The sequence below is a fragment of the Prionailurus viverrinus genome, chromosome A2 (genome assembly GCF_022837055.1).
Source record: "Prionailurus viverrinus isolate Anna chromosome A2, UM_Priviv_1.0, whole genome shotgun sequence".
NCBI classification, from domain to species: Eukaryota; Metazoa; Chordata; class Mammalia; order Carnivora; family Felidae; genus Prionailurus; species Prionailurus viverrinus.
Genome location: NC_062562.1, coordinates 90,297,993 through 90,307,809, shown reverse-complemented (window position 1 = coordinate 90,307,809; position 9,817 = coordinate 90,297,993). Strand labels below are relative to the sequence as shown.

At 34.3% G+C, this 9,817-nt stretch overlaps 1 non-coding gene across 1 annotated transcript; it reads right to left on the bottom strand.

The window, feature by feature from the left end:
* Positions 1-9,026: 9,026 nt before the first annotated feature.
* On the bottom strand, positions 9,027-9,166 carry LOC125161395 (small nucleolar RNA SNORA46). The gene has a single exon (XR_007150599.1). It is a non-coding gene; the product is annotated as a small nucleolar RNA SNORA46 (small nucleolar RNA).
* Between the last annotated feature and the right edge of the window lie 651 nt (positions 9,167-9,817).

Here is a 9,817-nt window from a genome sequence, read left to right as displayed (position 1 = left end):
GGCGTTCTACAAAAGGTAAAGCTACAGAGACCGCTAAGATTATCTTATAGAGGGGGGATGAACAGGCAGAACAGAGAGGATTTATAGGACAGTGAAAATAATCTGTATAATATGGTAAGATATGGTAGAAAATGTCCGGACATTTGTCCGAATCCACGAAACGTACAACACCAAGAATAAGCCCAAAGGTATGCTATGGAATTTGGGTTAGTATGATATGTCCGTGCAGGTTCATCCTTGGAAAAAAAAAAAAAAAGTACCATTCTAGTGAGTGATGCTGACTATGAAGAGGCTGTGCATGTATGAGGGCAAAAAGTATACAGGAAATCTTTGTACTTTTTAAATCAATTTTGTTGGAAGCCTAAAACTTGTCTAAAAAATAATAATTCTTGAAAAGTAGAAACATAGGACGAAAGTTTCTAATGGGAGCGATAAGCAACTCTGGGTCACAAAACAGCAGTCAGTCAGTATACACTATCAGGTAGAGGGAAGCGAGACAAGGTTTATGCCTAGCATAAAACTCAGTGTTCAGGGGAATAAAGTCTCCTCCATATATATAATACAATTTGTTGGCAATGAAATAGGAAATCTCTTCTGGTACTCGTATATCATTTTCTTCAAGTCCTGGTTTATAATGCCATTAGAATATTTTAGAATATTTTAAGGTGTAGATGACACGGTCAGAAGATGCTAAGAGGAGACGATGGCTGATAATCTAGTTCAGTTTTATATGTAACTTCTTTTGCAACTACGTTGTATCTTAAATAATCTATGTAACAGTAGGTACACATAATCACAAAAGACAAAGATGAGCCTCACCCATGTATGTTTTTTTTTAAAAAGGATATTGATCAAAGGCATGTTTGCAGAAGCAAAAGCCTAAAATGACTTAGTCTTTACATTGTGATGGCAGTTGTGCATATGCATCAATGGTTGAATTTCATTAGTTTAACTTTTAAAAATATTTTTTAAACTACATCCAAAATACAATCTTACCTTTCCTTGTGTAGAAAAGGAAAACAATGTAATAGCTAGTATTTGAGTTCCAAAGGCAAGAAGGAGTTCTCTTGGATCTTCTGAAATTACATACAAGGCAGATATAGGAAATACCTAGATTCTGATGTTTGCATTTTGACAGCACACTTCAGGGAAATCAGACTTTGTGATGTGAATATCGTTTTGAAAGTTTGTATTTGGAATTGCATTTTAGGAGTTATAAGCATAGCTTCCTCCTTTAGGGCTCTAGGCTTTTTCTTTCTCCAAACAGAAAGAGAAAGAGAATGAATCAGAGTTAAAATGATTAATTGCAACAGAAATCCTCCTATTGGAAAGGAGCGTACTGTTTCTCTTTTGATGATAAATGAGTAAATCTGACAATATTCAGTAAATGTGGTAATCTTGCTAAGGAGTATACTAGAATTCATGTTAAATCTCATTTAAAAAAAATTTACCTATGCTTTTTTTAATATTGGTAGTGTTTCAAAACAATAAGCCGTCAATGTCCATACTCTTGGAAGGGAAATAAACCATAAAAGAGCGATTTCAGTACTTAGCACGGAGGGTAAAAACTGCTGGCATTGTAACTGTACTTTGCTGATATATCTTTTCAGAGGCACACTTTTGCTGTTTCAAAAGATTCTGTTCTACGTGCTGAGCATTCTACCTTGTAGGTAAAAGCAGGGCCAGCATTCATATAAATGACAGTCTTCTGGGTATTATATACTAAGTGCCAACACAGGGCTCACAGCCCAGGTGTATCAATTATTAGCTGGTTAGTGATATTTGTAATTTAGTCACAGAATACACACTTTTCATAGTTTTTTTTTTAGAAATGCAGCAAAAAATAAATAGTACAATGACATATACATAATTTTACATGAACCCTCAGCATAAATGAAAATTTCTGGCCTGGGAATTTGGAAGAAGTACAGATGATAAGGAAGCAAAGAGAGAATCATCCAAAATGGCAAAAAAATAGTGGGGGTGGGGACTGGAGGCGAGGCATTCTAGCTCCAAGTAATCAGATATGATTAAGAGTAATAGAGTCCGTTAAAGGAATAGACGTTTATCGTAAAGGAATTAACTACTTAATCTTCTTACTTACAGGTCGTGAAGCTTTGTTTCCTTCATTCATTATTACCATCTTGGGAAAATGGTGTAGGGTTGAATGCAGAACCATCTTGTAAAGCACTGAACTCACTGCCACGGTGATTCTGAGCAAAACCTTCTATGTAACATTTGTGTTTCATCCTTCCCTTGCAAAATACACTCCAACTCATGCACCCCATGCTCTCAAGTTTATTGTTTTATTAATGCCATTTCCCACTCTCATCCTTGCTCCTCCCAAATTTACTACTACCTCTTGCACATATTTATTTCTTTGTTTTAGCCAATTACTGAATCAGAGAAAGTGTATATTCAAAACTAACCTGAATTTGTGTTAATTATGGGCGCTATTATAGAGGAACACATGGAAGAGAATTAGGGAAGGAAACTTCTTTTCCCTTAATTTTATCCTTAAAACAGACAGGGAAGTCTTCTAATATGAACAGAATGGTAGGAGACAGAGTATCCTTCCTATCTAGCATGCTGTGAAAAAGTAAAATGACCAATATGTGGCAAAGTCCATTTTCAGTTAATCTAAGAGAAAAGAAAATTAACAGAGTTTTTAAAATGGTATATAAATTGCCCAAAGCAGCTGATCTCAGGGCAGAGATGGCTCGGGGTGAAATACAGCAGAATAGTGTGGAGATGAGGTGATTAGTCAAAACGGTAAACCAGCCCATTGGCACAAGACATCAGAAAATGCCAGAAAAAATTTGCTTATAAATTTGAACTTTCGGATAACAAATATACCTTATTAGAGCTTACCAGAAGAAGGGATAGAAAATCTGCCCTGTCTAATATGTCTTGAAGAAATTGAATCCATTATTAAAAATTTCATCAAAGAAAACCCGAGCTTCAGTTGTCTCACTGATTAATTCTTCCAAAATTTAAGGAGGAAACAAAAGGGTTGCCATATATTAATTGCTCTGATAATTAAAAGGAATTCTTTCAACTTCTTTTATGAGGAAGCTGATATGAAAAGAACATTCTGATTGCTAAGGAGTTCAGAATCAGGTGGTCATATTCACAGTGCCTTTTAAACTGTCATCTTCAATTTCACCAGCAAATGAAGCCCAAACTTAACCCTGATTTCCCATGAATGAAATTTAGAATTAATTATCATATTTCTATTTGGTTTGTAACTGACAACCTTCCTTCCATCAATGCCACCAAAACCCAACAAACTAAGATTTCTTAGGTATCTCAGAAAAAATAATGAATGCCAGATTAGGAATACTAATATTACTATATATTTTGAAATGTGGAATATTTTAAGAATCTCTATTTTGACTTTATAATGTTACTGGGAACACTAAAGCAAAAGGGAAAAAATATGAAATAGAGAATGTACAAAGCTGATTCAGCGAACTGTGCGATGAAATTATTTTCATTTCACGCGTCTAGTGTTAAGCAACAGTACGTATGGGGAAATTAGCAAGAAGATATTAGAGATGAAGATTAGCGACTGTGAGAGCATCAAATACAGTTTCATGCATTAGCAAACTTATTGAAACATAACGAGAGTGAATTACTTCTTTGGGAAGAAGCCCTAGATTTCTGAGGGGAATATACGGTAGGACTCAATCCAACCCCCTCACCACCTCCCTGGCTATTGATTTAAGCGCTTTGTAGAAAATGTTATGGACTTGGCTCTCTAATTAGATTGACAACTGCTAGTTACAAAAGACAAATAATTTTGATGCAGTGTGTGGATGTGTGTCTGTGTGTGAGCGCGCGTGTAGGTATAGATGGATGGATTTTAAATACGCATCTAGACATTTAAGTGAATTTCCAAAAGTAAACAAGCTGAGGTGACCAGAATCCGAGTCTAGTAGAGATCATTATTTCAGAAGCTTCCTTCATTTTCTCTTCTGTTAATACTCTCTCCTCAACTTAACTGTTGTTTTGCCTGTTGACACCATATGACTTTCGCCTATTTTTGAGAACTGTATAAAAGGAATCACACAGTACAGTCTCTTGTGCCTGGCTTTTCTTTTCAATAGTATGTCTTTAAAGTATATTCAAGTTGTTACCATTGTTTTCTCGCTTCAATCACTTTTATTGCTTTGAGCATAAAGTGGTATATGGCATGTAAAAGGAGAGGGAGAAAAAGAGAGAAAATCAGGGTTGGGGATAGAGAAAGAAGGGGAAGACAAGAGATGTAAAGGCTTTAAATAAGGAGGAGAAACACAGCAATAACCTGACTGAACTCAGATCAAAGAGGAGAAAGTATTATATAAGTCTCAGCAGAAACCAGGTACTGATTGTAGTACCCATTCCCCTGATGCCTTTGACTTAATTTTTAATAATCTAAAAATATAGATTTAATCCCAAGGAGAAGGACCAAGTCACTTAGTTGGCTGATACTAGGCCTCACTACCTTTGCGGGGTACAGATTAATTTTTTTGGAAATAATAGATAAAATTATATTGTACACACATAAATATTAATATAACGTATAGTTATGAATATCATATGTCACCTTCCAAATGGGAAAAACATCCATATTTGCATACATTTATCACTGGGATCTGTGGCATTTTTCTCATTAGAAATTATATATCATAGATGGAATGCACTGTTGCCCCCAAGAAATTCAGTGATGAAGGTTTTAGAGAAAACAAAGCAAAGAAACAAAACGACCAAGTTGGAGGGATTCTGTATATCTCAATGATGAGTTTGATTTGAGACTCAGAAAGCTTCCAGCTTTGGGATATGCCTTTAAGCTGTGACAGAGTTTCCTTCTGTCCAATAGACATTGGAACTGAAATAAGTTTGCATAATTTAACGTAAAACCAAAGTGAATGGCTAAAATGTGCATGCTTCGTCAGCCACACAAGAAGATTCATACTTTAGGCCAGTGATAGGTTAAGTTTTACTTAATACTGACTGCTTCTCCCCTTCTTCCTCCCCCACCCCCCCACAAGAAAAAAAAACCCACCACCTTTCTAATATGATACCACATACCTCTAATACCCCAGTGAAACTAGTTTAGGAGAAACCAGCTTTAGAGCTTAAAAAACACTGTTTCACCCTGCTAATTTGACAAGCAAAAGAATGTGCCAATAAAAGTGTTCCTTTTTAAATGTGCATAAAGAGGAAGATTCTTTAAAACAGGAATGGAGGATAACAATTATGCAATTTCAAATATATAAATGTATATCATTTATATCCTAACTAAAGTTTCATTCTTGGCCAAAAGGGAACTGTTTATGTATTCTGGATGGCTGGCTCAGCCTGCCACCATGGACAGCTCCCTACTGAAAAACAGCTTCTTCTGGAAGGAAAGTAACTTTGCTCCTCTACTGCTCCAAGGGGTAGGGAAACAGCCCTACATTTAATGTGTTGGCAACAGAGTTACAGAAAAGGTAGAAATACTGGAATTTCATCATGATACCACAGATCTATGACCGAAAGCCAAATAACAAAGACATGTGAATCAGAAATAAAAGCAAATGATTCATTGAGTTGATGTGTAAAGTTTATGCTGATTTTTTTTAAGGTTCAGCATCTCATACTATGTCCTGCTTTAGTAAAGACAGTCACTATACAGCAAACATTATAAATAGAGGAACATACACTCATGAATTTAGGGAATGCATCATAGTATACAAAAAGTCACATTTGCTCATTCTGCAAAATTCAGGAAACAAAAAGAGAAACAAAACAATTACCTTCACCCCAAGATGTCGGTCTTTCTTATCTATCATAGAAGTCTATATCAGATTTCTTTAATGTTCTCAAGATGTTTTAAAATTCTTAGAAATAGGAAAATAGAGTTTTTTTTTTAACTCAGAATAATGAAGTTGAAAGAGGACATCAGAGAGAAAATACATAATATTGAGATCATTTTAGTCAGTTATTAAGATATTTGGCAGGGTGCCCAGGTGGCTCATTTGGTTAAGTGACTGGCTCTTGATTTTGGCTCAGGTCATAATCTCCAGATTCTGGGATTGAGCCTGCCTCGGGCTCTGTGCTGCAGATGGAACCTGCTTGAGATTCTCTCCCTCCCTTTGCCCTTCCCCCACTGTGCGCACGTGCTCACTCAAAAAAAAAAAAAAAAAAAAAAAGGAAAGAAGAAATTTGGCAAAAAGTTTTTAAATGAAGTGAATGAGAACACTCTAAGTTATAACTCATTTGGGCTAAAAACTGAAGATCTAAGATGTTGCTGACAAGGATCGTTCAAGACAAGTCCATAATTATAACAATTTGACAATGTGATTTGATGCTATTTATATGAAAGCAATGGAAATGACAGTGACCACCAGAAAGTGTAATTAAAGAGACAGAAGAGAATATCAAAAATCAAAACTCTAAGGCTAAATAAAATAGAGTGAAAAGGAAATGGTTATGCATTTATCTTACACTCTTTATTCTCAATATATGACATTCTTAAAAGAATATTGAGGGTGTATAAGTATTTAGGAAGTCAGTCTATCTGTAACAGCTTATCTTATGATATTTTGGATCATTTAATTTCAAAATACTATTTTTAGGTGGTAGAAAGTATGACCTCTCTCCATTTTTCTCAATTGTTATGAAAGGAAAACAGTAATATCAACACTATAAAATCGGAGTGACCTTCCAAATACGAAGAACTCATACAGCTGCCTTTGTTCCCTATACTGATCATCCAACAAAATGGAGCACATCTCTCAAGCTACATCAGCATGTGATTGTCGACTCTAATTTCTAGAACTCATTATTGACAATAATAAATTATGTTAGATTATTACTGACTGTAAATACCTTGAGAATACCAAGAATATTAGCAGTGCTTGGTTTACATATCGGCAATATTATTTAAAAGGACAAAAAAGAACACTGAGAGATGGTTAGGCTGGGATTTAAAGTGAGTTTTTCATTATTAAGCTCATGATGACTTAGAGTAAATTTGATTATTCTAATCTCTTGTCAGTGGCCAATTATTTTTCTCACCACTATTTGGTGTCAGTTATGCAAAAACAGACTTATTTATCCTATAATTCTCAGATTTTAGGGGTTTTATACACTGCTAGTTTCGTTGAAATGAAAAACATATTCTTATGGAGAACTTCCCAGGGAAAATTTTATGTAATATGCCTAATTTTATTATAAGAGCTTGGAAGATCATATAATAAATCTTGGGGACACTTGTAAACCTTATGTGGTATTACTCCAACACTAAAGGACAATTTGATAATAAATATTCAAGGTAAAAATAATTTGCATAATTTTGAAAATTAGATAAATCAGAATTTTCCAGCGTTCAGTAAGTCTCCATTAAATAATGTGGTGCTGTTTTACTTTATACAATAGCAAAGCATCTATGAGTCATTTGATATAATCTGAGAACTGCATTATTTGTTTTTAGTTTGTATCTAACAACACAGACACACTATGATTAATGATTTTTAACATCATATTAACTAGAAACAACACTTATAATAGATTCATCCATTTTAAAAGTGAAAATGCCAGAGGGGCACCTGGGTGGCTCAGTCAGTTAAGCATCCGACTTCAGCTCAGGTCATAATCTCATTGTTGGTTAGTTCAAGCCCCACATCAGGCTCTGCGCTGACAGCTCAGAGCCTGGAGCCTGCTTCAGATTCAGTGTCTCCCTCTCTCTCTGCTCCTCCCCCACTCATGCTGTCTCTTTCTCTCTCTCAAAAATAATAAACACTTTTTAAAAAATTTTTAAAAAGGTGAAAATGCCAGAGAACGAAAACATTTATTATATTATTAATACTTTTATTATTTATAATTATTTTGTAGTAATTGATTTTTATCATTTAATTAACTATTATTTAATAATAATTAATGATCGAATTTATTAATTTAATAATATCACATTTAGAATCAATGACGGCAATACAGAAAACTATGAAGTTGGTATGAAAAAAAATTGGGGAATGATTTATCTTTTCTATGTATGTCCTTAACACAAAAGTCATGTTGAAGTTTAACTGAAGTTGGAAATTCTAGCCTCTGACAAAGGCACTTGTTTTACTTATTATGATGATAATGAAATAAAATTTTCATTTACGGAATAAAAAGCTCCGGCATGTCTAGATAAAGGAGGGATTATTAAAATTATCTTTCCTTAGTTTTGGTCTTGTAACCATTCAATCAATGTAATTTTTAAAGTTATTAAACAGCTCCATTGTAAAACAGTAACCAGCTTTTGCAAAATCCTTTTTATTTTCTGAAATGCAGTTTTGGAAGGAAAAGGACAGATAGTGACTAAGGTTTTGAAGACAGAGCTTATCTTTTCTGTTCCTAAAATAGTTTGGGGAATTGGAATAAAATTAGTTTTATAAAGTAATTTAACTATTTGAGATATTTAGTTCAAAGTACACATAGGAATCTAACCTAATTTCAATACCAATTCAGAATTTTAAAAAGAGTTTAGACTTTTATACAGTAGACACATAATTAAAAACTATTAGTGCCAGAGACAAAATTACTATAAATATTATCTTCAATAATCTTTGAGAACACCAGTAGTGCTTCAGAAAATTAAAATATTTTCTATTGCAAAAGGCCAAACCTTGGTTCATTCTTAAATTACCTTATCATGAAAGATATTAAAATAACACAGAAAGTTTGTCCCCAAGCCTTGAATAGAGTAGGTCTGAAGTCAGTTTGCAATCACAAACTAATAAAGTAATTGAAGGGAACTCATAACAAGTTGGTTTTTTTAATATTTTTAAAAATACTTTTTAGAATGCAGTTTTGTCATCACAACACAAATATTTAAAGAATGCAAATATTCAAAAATGACTAAATTGAATAGCAGCTTTATTCATAATGTCTCCAAATTGAAGACGATTCAAAATGCCCCTCAACTGATGACTGCTAAACAAAGTATGACACTATATACAATGAATGCTGCTCGAACAACCAAAAATGGCAAACTATTTATTTTTATTTTTGTTAAGGTATGTTCCCTAACTCTATACAGCAACAGCAGAATGGCACGAAGTCAGCTGTGCAACAGAAAGAGCCAGGAATTCTTTCACACAAGAGTGGAACCAAGAAAGGGGACAATTCCCATTCACAGGTTTAGATATATAGTGCTGTGACCAACTACTGATATTCAAGAACAACAATGTATCTTGAATTGATATATTCAAGAACATTCAAGAATCCTACATGCGCATTTCTAAGCAAAAGAATATCTAAAGATTCATATTGTGTGATTCAATTTATATGACAATTAAGGAAAGGCAAAGCTAGGGAGAAAAACAGATCTGTGATTGCCAAGTGTTGTGGGTAAGAGTTGAGAGGATGGGAACATAGGGGATTCCAGGGTAAACACACCGTGCTCACAGCTACATGACACTGTGCATTTGCTAACAGTGACAGAAGAATACAGGACAAAGCAAATGAGTTTGCCTGCATGTTAATTTTTGAAAAAGCCAGCTAGGCTGTGAGGGGAAAGATGGAATGTAGGCTGTGACAAATGAATCTGTCTTCCAATGAATTGAAAAGGACACTGAAGAATGGGAAAGAAGCTGATATACGTAACTTGGGAAAACAGTATTTTGAGTGGTTACTGTAGAGCTAAAGACTAGCTACAAAAACCCTTTAGTTGGTAAATTTGTTTCAAATAGAAGTGTGGTTTAAGAATTTTGAAGCTGTGTCATTTATACAGTAGGGTAGAAAATAGAAGTATATGCAGAATAGACAAGGATAGGCAGGTTTTTCACAGGAAAAAAAGTTATAAATA